This window comes from Penaeus monodon, chromosome 31, assembly GCF_015228065.2.
Source record: "Penaeus monodon isolate SGIC_2016 chromosome 31, NSTDA_Pmon_1, whole genome shotgun sequence".
Taxonomy (NCBI): Eukaryota; Metazoa; Arthropoda; class Malacostraca; order Decapoda; family Penaeidae; genus Penaeus; species Penaeus monodon.
The window spans coordinates 15,282,035-15,282,523 of NC_051416.1; the positions used below are offsets into that span (position 1 = coordinate 15,282,035).

Genomic DNA, 489 nt, shown 5'->3' on the forward strand with positions numbered 1-489 from the left:
CAGGACTATTAGAAGTTTACATATTGAAATTGAAATCAAATTCGTATGAAAATATCAATAAAATTATAACACAGTAAGAAAATATTTTAATAATGAATAAATACGAATAAAAACTCACCTGTCGACAACGAATCCTCCAAGACAGAGAAAAAAAAAATAAAACCGTACGATTCTATTCGACTTTTAATTAATTCCAAAACAAAATCCACTCGTATATATATATATTTTTTTTCACAAACACTCAAAACACAACACTTGGATTAACGTAGAATCTTGTCTCGCACCCTAGGATTTTTGTATTTTCCAGAGAAGGTGGAGGAAAAAAATAATATGTAAAAGTTTCCTCACTGTTTATGAGAGCGAGGAAAAACTCTTATGAAGGTCACAGACGCGAGAGCGGCATGACCTTCCTCTTCCGCTTGCGAGATGAGACTGCCTCGCTGTTCAAGCCTCCGGAGCTTTCGGCCTCGCGGAGGTGCCAAGTACTCA

General features: G+C 36.0%; 1 long non-coding RNA gene across 1 annotated transcript in view; it reads right to left on the reverse strand.

Moving 5' to 3' along the window:
* LOC119593049 overlaps positions 1–418 on the reverse strand; it is a 42,241-nt gene extending 41,823 nt beyond the window's left edge. Inside the window, exon 1 of the long non-coding RNA XR_005230495.1 lies at positions 119–418. This is a non-coding gene — a long non-coding RNA (uncharacterized LOC119593049). The remainder of the gene's footprint in view (positions 1–118) is intronic.
* Between the last annotated feature and the right edge of the window lie 71 nt (positions 419–489).